General features: G+C 47.0%; 1 protein-coding gene across 3 annotated transcripts in view; it reads right to left on the reverse strand.

Annotated features, from left to right (window-relative positions):
• KIAA0232 (KIAA0232 ortholog) overlaps positions 1-11055 on the reverse strand; it is a 116545-nt gene extending 105490 nt beyond the window's left edge. For 2 of the 3 annotated variants that reach the window (XM_030565392.1, XM_030565389.1), the window contains exon 1: positions 9419-11055. The gene's annotated coding sequence lies outside the window, so the exon portion shown is untranslated. Of the gene's footprint in view, positions 1-8943; positions 9035-9418 lie in introns of those variants that run through there. The other variant, XM_030565390.1, reaches the window with a different exon arrangement.
• Positions 11056-11899: the final 844 nt, after the last annotated feature.

The raw sequence follows: 11899 nt of genomic DNA on the forward strand, positions 1-11899 counted from the left end.
GTTCAATATAACGCAGTTTCACCTATAACAAAGTAAGACTGGTTGGTTCCCGAGGACCTCATTATATGGGGGAAGAGGTGTACTAACCGTTCTTTGTCCTATGACTACAGAAGTATTAATTGCTCACTTCATTTTAAGTGGTTTCTTGTAACATCTGTTAACCCCTTTTCCTTAATCTAGCTCATCTTGTTTTTAGCTGACACACTTCGGTTACTTTTTCCAGACCTGAAGAAGAGCTCTGTGAAGCTCAAAAGTTCGTCTCGTCCATCAGTCAAAGTAGCTCTAATAAAATATTACCTCATCCACCTTGTCTCTTCCATTGCCAACTGTATTTTAACTGCACACTCTTAGCATTTCATTAACATGCTGATCATTTACATATCGCTTCACCAAATGACAACACCACTGGCAAAATGGCAGGACTACATCCTTCAAGAATAACTATTACTTCTGTTTTTAAATAAGGTATCTAAGTCACAGCTACTGAACCAAGTTACTAAAAATTAGAACTTTGAAGTTCTCTGGGCATATCTACATTGCAACATAAGCCCAGGGTTAGCAGAACACAAGTTAGCAGACCCTGAGTTTGTTAACTTTCGGCTTGAGCGTTTACACTCATTTGTAACCCCGGGTTAGGAACTGTTGAACCTTGGGTTCCAGCCTGGGGCTCCAGCATCTACACTACATTAAGTGGGCCCAAGTCCACCCACCCATAACCCAGACTTCCTTGTGCCCCCCCCAAAATGTGGCTACTCTAGCCCTTTCTTCATGGTGCAGTGTGGGAAAATTTGACTGTCCACAAAACATGACTGTCCAGAGAACAAAGAAAGTCAGCCAATGGGATTGTGGAATAATTTTGGCAGACTCCCAGAGCACGAATCCAGTGGAGTTGCATCTGCATTTCAAAGCAAGAGGGCTTGAACCCTGGGTTCCAGCTTGACTCAGGCTTGGACCATTCACCCCCATGGAGTCCAAATCCTGGGTCAGCACACTGTGTGTGTAGACAGAAAGGGGTGTTAGCCTTGAGCCTGTGTTCAAACTCTGGTCTTATGTCGCAGTCACTAACTCCAAATCCTCAAGCAGCATCATGAGGTCATCCAGAAAAGTTTACAATAGAAGATTTTTACATTACACTACTATAAAAATCAATCACAGGGAACTGGCTGCATTTTTCTCAGTACTCTAACACAATATTTATTTGGGCTAGTAATGATATACTTCCACCCAACTGTGCAGCCTTTCAGATCTAACACACAATTTTGGCTGTACACATAGTGGGATGCTTCTAGTGCAGCGGTTTCTAAACTTTTTTTCTGGGGACCCAGTTGAAGAAAATTGTTGATGCCCGTGACCCAACAGAGCTGGGTATGAAGGGTTTGGGAGGGGCTCAGGGCTGGGGCAGAGGGTTGGGATGTGGGGGTGAGGGCTGCGGGGAAGGGCCAGGAATGAGGGGTTCAGGGTGTGAGAGGGGGTTCTGGGCTGAGGCGGGGGGGGTCAAGGTTCTTGACAGGGGGTGCAGGCTCTGGGGTGTGGCCAGAGATGAGGGGTTTGGGATGCAGGAGGGGTGCAGGGTGTGGAAGGGGGCTCGGGGCTGGGGAGCTGGGGTGCAGGAGGGAGTCAGGGCTCTGGTCTGGGGGTGCAGGCTCTGGGGTGGATCCGAGGATGAGGGGTTTGGGGTGCAGGAAGGCGTTCCAGATTTGGGGGGGGGGGCTCAGGCCTGGGGCAGGGGGTGCAGACTTACCTCCGGCAGTTCTCAGTCAGCAGTGCAGCCGGGTTGCAGAGGCAGGCTTCCCGCCTGTCCTGGTGCCACACACTGCGCTGTGCCCCGGAAGTGGCCAGCAGCAGGTTCGGCTCCTAGGTGGAGGCGCGTGCAAGCAGCTTCACACAACTCTCACCTGCAAGAACCGCCCTACCCCCAACCTCCAGCCAATGGGAGTGCAGAGCTGGTGCTCGGGGAGGGGGCAGCGCATGGCCTCCCTGCCTAGAAGCCGAGACCCACTGTTGACCACTTCCAGGGCACAGCATGGTGTCGGAAAAGGTAGGCACTAGCCTGCCTTAGCTGGGCAGCACCACCAACGGGACTTTTAATGTCCCGGTCAGCAATGCTGACCAGAGCAAGGCAAACCAGTGCCTTACATGCCATGACCCACGCTTTGAAAAATATTGTTCTAGTGTAAATAGTCTACAAGTTAGGAGGTTAATGGTATCCCATACTGAAAACAGCAGTGAACAATGTGGTTCTAATGCAACAGACTTACTCTGTGATCTTCAGTTGTATCAGGTAAAAAGTTAAACAGAAATTCTATCTTCAAGGTATGGATCCCTAAACGCATCCCAAAATACTAAACTAATAAAGCCATATAACACTTCAAAGATTAGAATTCTTATTTACATACCATACATTTTAACTACTCCATTCCTATAGATTTCAAACTTCTTTATTTCAAGCAACTGATGACAAATTTATAATGTCACAAGAGATCACTGGAATTAGTTCCTCATTTATTGAGGATAACTACTTTTAATCCATTTGCTGATTTCTAGCCAAAAGGCTAGCTGAAGTGTCAATAAAGGTGGTTTAGGTGTTTTTAAAACAAAAGTACATACATGACAGCTTAAAATCTTAACCCAGTAAGTCAATTTCATCACTTTACTGTTAAAGTGATTAGCTAACATATTAAAAAAAAGTTCACAAGCAAAGGTATGCTCATAAGTTTCCTGTATGCTTCACTTTACATTTCTACAGTGCTTTGACACTAAAATTGTAAAGCATTATATAAACAGCCTCCTCATCTCCAGTTTCCTGCTACCCAATGATGCATCTCTCACACATCTTCACACCTTCTTCTACGGTTAATAGGCATGGAACACCTTCCCTAAACCAGTATGTAAGGCTATTACCCTCTCCTTCAAAACCCCTTGTCAAGAGCAACTTCTTCTATGAAACCTACAAGAAACTGGCCAACAATATGTAATATAATACCTGACTCTTATACAGTACTTTTCATCAGTAGATCTCCAAGTCAGTCAGTCTCAATACCCCATTTTACAGATGGGGAAATGGAAGTACAGAGGTGATACTGCTTGCCCAAGGTAACCCAGCAGACCATTGACAACCAAGGTCTCCCACGTCTCAATTCAGCACTCAACTCAATAGGCAACACTATTTCATGTATAATGTTATAAACTGGAGATATTAAAGCATTAAGAAAGTATATAAAGAGCGTATGGTTAGATTTTATCTCAGTTCCAATGTGTGTATGTTATTTGTTTTCTTAGATTGTAAGCTCTTTTGGACAGGAGCTGAGTCTCCTCTGTATATGCATACCACCAATAAAGTTGTAGGCATTATTGGAACATAAATATTTATTAAAAAATACTCATTACACAGTTAAGAAAAATGACTGCTTCTCCCTTAATGTTGTGGACTAATATGCAAAAGACAAAAATCCAAATGATGCTATATCATTTAGGTTGAAATTCACCGTAGCAGTTGTGTACGGGGCCAATTTAATTCTTTAGTTTTAGAACTTAAGCAGTGTATATGGTGAATTACCTACTTTCAAATAAACTGTTCTTCCTTCAAAGACTTCAGCAAAGCAGATACTAGAGTGGAGGCAGAGAAGTTGGAATATTAACTGCTGTAGATTAAAATGTAAGAATTCTGGAAGACAGTTCAAGAAGTTTTTAAATGCATAAATTCAGATATTTTTGCCTGAAATTATGTAAGAAATAACTGATAGACTTAAGTTGAGTATTTATAGTAAATTCAATGACTCCCCCTCCAACTGGATTTCTAGTTTAACTATTGTGACATAAGAGCTGTCTGACTAAAATGCTTAAGCTATCTTAACAAAATCACAACATATAATATGGACCACTACACCATACATTTAACCCCTAAACATCTAGTGCTGATGTGTTGAATCCACTTTTGTGATATCATCTCCTGCAACATAAATTCAAAATAAAATATTAATTATAAATCTTTAGAGTCAGTAACTGTAGGAATAACCTTGCTGGCTGAGGCATTTATCAAACCATCCTACAGTTACTAAGTAATTCTTTCCAAGAACAATTTGTAAGTCACTTAAAAAAAATGAGATGAATACAGGAAAATAAGATTGTTCCTCAAATTGTTGTCAATTAAAATATCATTGAACTTGAAAAAAATAAATTGAACACAGAAATTAAGTATCCATTTAAATCTTTACAATTTTATGGGTAAAGTCTACTTTCCTCTTGATTTTCTGGGGAATTTCAAGAAGTCTAAGTTTTGTCTATAATAGCTCTACTTGCAAATTATTTATTAGGCGAGACACAATGTTTTATTGACCTAAATGGTGGCTCCAACCACCACTGAACAGTTCTAAAGGAAATATGGTAGAGAGACTACACTAAGCATTTTCTGAAAGCAATTTGCTTTCCGAGATCCATTAGTGGTATGGATAGCTAGAATATTTCCTATTCCTTCTCTTAACGTGCACTTCACTTTACTCTCCATTGTCCCTATTTATCCCTATTACAGTGATATTCTTCCACAAGTGTAATTACCATTTCCCTCACAGACAGTTTTAAGGACTTTACTACATGGTTCTGTTAGACCACTATAAAACTTATCTTTTCTGTAAGCTTTCATGTATTTTAAAAAAAAAAAAATCAGGTACTAAGTAAAAGAGGATAATTTCACTCCCTGTTCTGAACTAACAGCTATTTTACAAATAAGTATCTTTCAAACACAGACATTTTTGAATACTTTTGTTAACAGCCAGATCTTATTTTTTAAAAGCTGTTAATCAACCCCTATATCAATTCCTTTTTAACATCCACCATTCTGGACTATAGCCCAATTCTCTCCTTTACTTTTGTTAAATGAAAGGGAGACAAAACTAGTAAAGCTTTGTCTACCCTACGCACCTTTTAGCCTCCCAGCTGTGCCGCTACAGCCATGCCACTAAAAGGCAGGTTGCATAGCCGCTGTTTGTTGGCAGGAGAGAGCTCTTCTGCCAACAAAGAACTTCCATCCCCAACAAGCAGTGGTAGCTTTGTCGGCAGGAGAGCGCTCTGGCTGTCGAAGTGCTGTTCACACTGGCACTTTCATTTTTTGTTGGAAAAATTTTGTCCTTTCGGGAGGGGGAGGGGTGTCATTAAGTTTCCAGTGCCTAAATCCTAGCTAAAGCTCTAAAAAAAGCTGGCTCTTGTGGTATACAATAACTCCTCACTTAGGCTTGTCTACATCACAAAGTTGCAGCGCTGGTGAGGGGGTTACAGCGCTGCAACTTAGGAGGTGTACACATCTGCAGGGCATCACCAGCGCTGCAACTCCCTGTTTGCAGCGCTGGCCATACTCCCGTTTTGTCTCGGGTGTAGAGGATCCAGCGCTGGTAATCAAGTGTAGACACTTACCAGCGCTTTTCTTGACCTCCGTGGAATAAGCAGGTATCCCAGCATACCTGAGGAAGCCTCTGGTAATCAAGCAGGTCTCCTTCCCTGGTTTGCTCTCGCATTCCCCGAGCAAGCAGGTCTCCTTCCCTGCGGTTTGCTCTCGCGTTCCCCGAACCCCCGTGCAAGCAGGTCTCCTTCCCTGTGGTTTGCTCTCGAGTTCCCCGAATCCCCGGTCAAGCAGGTCTCCTTCCCTGCGGTTTGCAGGGGGGTTCAGGGAACGCGAGAGCAAACCGCGGCGAAGCTGGTCTCCTTCCCTGCGGTTTGCTCTCGCGTTCCCCGAACCCGTGCAAGCAGGTCTCCTTCCCTGCGGTTTGCTCTCGCGTTCCCCGAATCCCCGAGCAAGCAGGTCTCCTTCCCTGCGGTTTGCAGGGGGGTTCGGGGAACGCGAGAGCAAACCGCGGCGAAGCTGGTCTCCTTCCCCGGTTTGCTCTCGCGTTCCCCGAACCCCCGTGCAAGCAGGTCTCCTTCCCTGCGGTTTGCAGGGGGGTTCGGGGAACGCGAGAGCAAACCGCGGCGAAGCTGGTCTCCTTCCCCGGTTTGCTCTCGCGTTCCCCGAACCCCCCTTGAAGCCGCCCAACAGCGCTGCAGTGTGGCCACATCTAACACCACTTGCAGCGCTGGTTGCTGTAAGCGTGGCCACTCTGCAGCGCTGGCCCTATACAGCTGTACCAATACAGCTGTAACAACCAGCGCTGCAAAATTGTAGATGTAGACATACCCTTAATGTTATAGTTATGTTCCTGAAAAATGCGACTAAGTGAAACGATGTTAAGCAAATCCAATTTCCCCATAAGAATAAATGTAAACGGGGGAGAGGTCAGGTTCCAGGGATTTTTTATTTTATTTCATTTTTTTTTGCGACCACCTTACCCCACACAGGCACAGGCCACTGGCACTGGAGACAAGGAGGCAGGCAAGGAGGCTGAAAGTGCTGTAGGCTAGAAGCATTTGCATGGCAACTTCCCCTAATCTGCAAGCACCAGGGGCTCAACCCTCGGCCCGCCCATGTCCCCTCTTCCCCCAAGTCCCCACCCTTAACCCGCCTCTTCCTCCCTACTCCTCCCCCTTTACTCCCCATGCCGCATCCTCTCTTCTCCTCCCCCCCCCACCTCCTGGAGGCTGAAGGGAGGCGGGGGAGGAGCGAGGACACACATGCAGGCTCCCCCTCCCTCCCTTGCCATGACTGCCATAGTCAGGAGGCGGGGGGGGGGGGAGGGAGGAAGAGGCACTGATCTGCAGAGTCTGCCAGCAAGTGAGAGGAGCGGGGGGGGGGGGGGAGGGAAGCATAGGGAGCTGAGAAGGGGGCTGTCAGCTGTGGACAAAGCAGGCAGCCAAACAACATTATAGCAAAGCATTGCACTACTTTAAATGGAGCATGTTCTGTAACTGAGCAGGGATGTAAGATCGAAACGTTAAGCGAGAGGTTGTTAAGTGGGGAGTTACTGTACTCCTTAAAACTCAATGAAATTCCAAAAAGATCCAAATCTGCAAATTAGATGGTAGGTTGGCTGCTCTCAATGGCATCATTTTCCTTCCTTTGTCTCACTTCCCACTAAAGCCACAGAGTAAACAACTGCCGGACAATGCTGACCAAATCAGAATTATCTTGTGTGTGTTCCCCTTCATGGTGCATCCTTGGAATTTCCTTCTTATGAAGAGGGAAAGGATATTTGTATTTCCTGCTGCTTCTCTTAAGGTGAAGAGACCACCAAGCCAGCAGATCTCAAAGCAGGATAGTTCTTCAACATTCCTACTGCATCATCCAAAAACCCCTTCACTGATTCTAGGCAGCAACCTGCTGATGAGGAAGAAGTGGGGCAACAGGCAGTCAGAAATCCTACCCCACAATTCAAGTCCACAGATTCCCACTTTAATGTTTGATCTTATACAATGTTAAGTGTACTATAAATGCTTGGTGCTGTTACACAGTTATTTTATTAAAACTGTTCACCACTTCCATTGTACCTGAAGGATCTCACTTCGTATATTACACATTTATTTATTAGCCTTTCCTGTACAACTCTATGTTAGCAGTCTGTTCTATTAACAGAACATGTGGCAGGTGCATAATTGGTACCCTTTAAAATTTCAAGGGACACTATTAAATTACGTCATTTTAAAATACAAGAAATATTTCCTTATTTTTATTACAAAGAATTTCTCAACTTTGACTAGTAACTAAGTCCATCATCTATTTTCAGATTCTCCTACATGAACACAAAACTTCTATGCTTTGGTGAACAGTGCAGTGAAATATGTATTTTACAAAACTGTCCATGGAACCATGATGGGTTAGGCTTTGACACATCTATAATCTGAAGCCAAGTGTAACCTGGAAATGTCCACCCCAAGCCACTAATACTACCCCTTTATAAAAATAATGTATAGAATATGATGCAAGACCAAAGGCAGAAAAAGTTGCATCTACACAACACTTTTCTGGTATGAAAGTAATCTTTAATTCTGCCAACTGCAGGCCAAATCCTTTAACATACAATATTAAAACCCAAGATATGATAGTTTGCTTCCCCTTACTAAAAGAGCAGAATCAGCCCCCTTCAAATGAGTGCCAGATACTAGTGTTTGAAACTAAACTAAAACAAGAGTCAGTAAAGGCAGATTAAATATATGATTTTAAAATAGTAAAGACGTGAGGAGGACACAGAAGTGAGGCCGACTTTCCTGGAATGAAGTGTCAGTTTGTGCCACTTCTGCATTCAGCCGTAACCTTCGCCAAACCTTGTACCTCTGCCTCTCCGCCCATGGCCTGTAAGAGGCTGCAACACTTTAGAGCCCGCCCAGATGGAGGACAGTTCAGTTACCATAGGACATAACTCCCCATCAATCTCCCGCCATCGTAGCTCCTCCTCTTTAAGCAGCAGCAGCCCCTAGCCCCAACCTTCTCTTTCCGCCTTTTCCTTCAATAGGCCCCTAAAGGACAATGCTGTTGGAAGAAAGACAGACTTGAGTGTCCGACCAAGTCTGCCCTTAGCGCAAGCCTTATATATTGCACATTAGATACTGAGTATTTTATCGCGTCCTCATTACAAGCGTTTAGACCGATCAAACAGCTTCTCCCGATAGGGCAGCACCAGCCGCCGCCTATGCCTTGAACAGTAACTCGCAGGAGGAAAGGTCACGGCGTGAAACCCCATCTATTCACGATCTGGGCCTGGTGGCCGCCGGGGCCAGGCCAGCCCTGTCACCGCCGCCTCACATACAAGCCGGGCAGGGCCTGCTTGACTTAATCGGAAGGTTGGGGTGTCGGGTCCTCCCGAGGCAAATCACCATGTTTCTACCCGCTGCGCCCGGATGACATCGGGACAGCGGCGCGGGCCAGGGAAGCGCACGGATGGCCGCTGCCCCCTGCCAGAGTGTGGGCCTGAGAACATCAGAGCGGGGGGAGGCAACGCTTGAGGCCCCTGCACAAAGATCCCGACCCCCGGCCAGGCCCTCCTCTCCTCTCCTCCCCAGAGCCCCGTGCGGAGTCCCGCTTACCTGGCACGGTGACCCCGGAGACGCCGAGGGCCGGGGAGGAATCACCTCCCAGGCAGAGTCCGCGCTCGGGCCAGGGAACCCCGGACGGGCCCCCAGCCCCGCCCCCAAGCCCTCCCACCTAACCGGCCCCTCTCGCCGGCCCCTCGCGCTCCCTCCCGCCCCGCCCCGCCTCTCGCGCCCTGGGCCTCGGTCCCGCTCCTCCAGGCAAGCGCCTGGCAGCGTGGAGCCGGGAGCCCTATCCCGGGAATCCCCGCCCGAGCCGCTGAAGGGCACGAACCTGCCTGGCACCCGCACGCGTCAAGAGCAGCCAAAACCAGCTCAGGCCTCGCTAGCCCCGGATCTTTGCCGCTGCCCACCCGGCCCATCTCGGGACACCGGACCCGCCAGCTCGCCCGCAGAGCGGAGCCCTACGTTCCCCTGAGGCCGGCCCGCCCTGTCTCTGCCCCTCCACCCGGGCCTGCTGGCGGCTAGTTACCTGCCGTGGCGGTGGAGGCGCACAGCGGGGCCCGGGGGCCTCTAGCAGCCGGAGGAGGCGGCGGACTCCGTCCCGCTGCTGCCGTCCCCGAGTGAGGCGGGCGGGACGGAGCCGGGACCTGCCCTGGGAGGCGTTACGTAAACCGGCGGCGGCTCCCAGCACCACGGGGAGGGAGGGAGGAGGGCCGACAGCTCCGTCACCCGGCAACAGGACTCAGCGCCCCGGCGGACTGAGCCGGAGGCTCCGCCCCGTATCCTTCCGCCCGGAGGGCGCCTCAGCAGACTGCCGCGCCGTGTTGCGCAATACAGCCCAGGGCAAAATGGCGCGGGCGGTCTGCAGTGTCGGTGTGCAGACAGGTGTTCTCCAGTTCCCTCTCCTCCGGGTCTCTGTCTTTCCCCAGCGGCGGACCCGCTAAGGGCGTTGTCTGGCTGCGGTGTTTTGGGGCCCCACCATCTCCGCACTTGTTAGTATAAGGTGTAGTTATATTGACCCTTACATTGGGTGTTAACTCTGAAGCCTAACGACAGCGATCACCCTCTCTGTTTCTTTGCTGGTCAAAGCACCTGAGAAGAGAGTTGCTCCTTCTGTTAAGTTATATACAGCCACACTGACTGATTTCTGGCTTTAAGACTCTGGAATTGGGAGAGTACCACTTTTCTAGTCCCCAATTAAATAATTAGTAAAGAGGAAGCGGTGATGTCTGTCTGTGTAACAACATTTTCCCTTCTGTCTGTGTGATTGTTAATACAACTGTGTAACCATGCATGATGCTGTGCAGACCAATGAGTCCCCTTTGCACCATATGATTTTTAAATACCTTGAAAGATTGGATTGTCAGAGACAGCTGGGCATAAATCCCTCTTCCACATGCTGAATATAGCCACAAGTTAATTTTACTACCCCACCCTCTTAATAGTGCTGTCTGCTAGCTATCCAGTTTAAAGTCTGCCTGCCAAAGAATGAGTTGAAATCTTGGTCTGATTTTAAAAAAGTGTCCTGTTGGCTTCTGCAGAATTTAGGTTTTCATTAAAATAAAACTAAGTTTTTAGTCCTTGTGGCTGCAAAAATAATAACCACCTACATCCAAATTGTGTAAGTGGATGCCATGTGGCCATCAAAGTCTTTGCCTTCACATCTACAGAATATCTGAGCTAGATAAGAAGAAGGAAGACAACTTGGGATGACACGTTCAATGAGATCCTGCAAGCCAGTGCTCCACTGGACTGTGAACACAGGGCCTGCAGAATAAACATTGTGAAGAGCCCCGAGAAGGAAAGGGGAGGGGAGAAAGGTCTAGGAGTCCCAGCAGGAAAAGGAGGTGGAGATGCACCAGCACATAATGGGGCTTCTCCAGAAGCAAGTACAGATGCTGCAGACTCTGGTTGACCTGCAGTTTCAACAGTCTTGGGCTTGCCTCGCTCTGCAGCCCTCTGAGAACTCAATATCAGGAGCTTGCTATACTCCCTCTTAACATTCCATGTGGAATCAGGGATCACTGCACTATCCTACCACTTCAGCCCCAGGGATATTAAAGACAATCACAGCCTTACGTACCTATGAAAGCCTCTGTTGGTGTCTGTGTAGCTAAAATGAACATGAGTGTTCTTTCCCCTTCCTAAGTTCTGTTCTATAAATTTATTAGGTTTTAAATGTATTTGTTTTAAAATTGCATTTTTTGCACTGATTTTGTTACAGAATAAAATTCTCTTATGATTCATTTTTATTTGTGCACAGCATATGCTGTCAAATGCTCAGCAGTTCTGAAAGCAACAAATTATCTGTTACTACAAAGTTCACACAACTCACAGGATCAGTCACAAACAAAATTAATAGGTGCATTGACAATGTTGTATTCCTACATGTCATAGTCAGCGATCCCTTGAGGTCAGAGATGATCTCTTTCACAGGTTTTATTTTTCATCGGTCCTTTCGTGACTGAGGAGTCCGATCCTTGAGCCGCAGGCTCGTTGGCAGACATTGCAGGTGGTGTTGGAAGACAAGATTGGGCCGCGATTGCTGTGTGACAGTTGTCTTTCCTTTCTTTTCTGGCATTTTTCTGTGACCAGGGCAAGGCAGTTTTCCTCAAAAGTGGATGTTTCCTCTCTGATAAGTTTTTGCTGGTTATCCCTGTGCTGGGCTGCTGTCTCCATGTGTGGTGTCAATGCCAAATGTCTTGATGTTTATCTTGCAGGTGTCTTTAAAACATTTATTTTGGCTTCCCTGTTTTCTTTCTCCTTTGGTGAATTGGGCATACAGCAGTTGTTTTGAAGAATCCTGTGGCACCTTATAGACTAACAGACGTTTTGGAGCATGAGCTTTCGTGGGTGTGCATATGACGAAGTGGGTATTCATCCACAAAAGCTCATGCTCCAAAATGTCTGTTAGTCTATAAGGTGCCACAGGATTCTTTGCTGCTTTTACAGATCCAGACTAACGCGGCTACCCCTCTGATACTTAGTAGTTGTTTTGGTAAGGGTAATC

This window comes from Gopherus evgoodei, chromosome 5 (genome assembly GCF_007399415.2).
Source record: "Gopherus evgoodei ecotype Sinaloan lineage chromosome 5, rGopEvg1_v1.p, whole genome shotgun sequence".
In the NCBI taxonomy this organism is placed as follows: Eukaryota; Metazoa; Chordata; order Testudines; family Testudinidae; genus Gopherus; species Gopherus evgoodei.